Source organism: Microtus ochrogaster, unplaced genomic scaffold, assembly GCF_000317375.1.
Source record: "Microtus ochrogaster isolate Prairie Vole_2 unplaced genomic scaffold, MicOch1.0 UNK42, whole genome shotgun sequence".
In the NCBI taxonomy this organism is placed as follows: domain Eukaryota; kingdom Metazoa; phylum Chordata; class Mammalia; order Rodentia; family Cricetidae; genus Microtus; species Microtus ochrogaster.
The window spans coordinates 343,921-344,434 of NW_004949140.1; the positions used below are offsets into that span (position 1 = coordinate 343,921).

The 514-nt window shown below is 46.9% G+C and overlaps 1 protein-coding gene across 1 annotated transcript in view; it reads left to right on the plus strand.

Annotated features, from left to right (window-relative positions):
- The window catches only part of Sept6 (septin 6), a 108,135-nt gene that overhangs the window by 86,139 nt on the left and 21,482 nt on the right, over nucleotides 1-514 (plus strand). The window lies entirely within an intron of this gene.

The window sequence follows — 514 nt, forward strand, 5'->3', positions numbered from 1 at the left end:
CACACACACACACACACACCTCTCTCTCAAACACACACCTCTCTCTCTCCAACACCTCTCTCATTCTCACACACATACTCCTCTCTCTCTCACACACACACACCTCTCTTTCTAATACACACAAACACTGCTCTCTCTCTCTCACACACACCTCTCTCACACACAAACCTCTCTCTCACAAACACACACACACTTCTCTCTCACACACAAACACACACCTCTCTCACACACATACACAACTCTCTCTCACACACACACACCTCAATCACATACACACTACTCTCACACACAAACACACACCACTCTCTCGCAAACACACACACAACTCTCTCTCACACACACAGAACTCTCTCACACACACACAAGCAAACCTCTCTAACACACGCACAAACCTCTATCTCTCTCTCACACACAGCTCTCTCTCACACAACTCCCTATTTCTCACACACACACACACACCTCACTCTCTCTCTCTCTCACACAGACAAACCACTCTCTCAAACACACACAAACA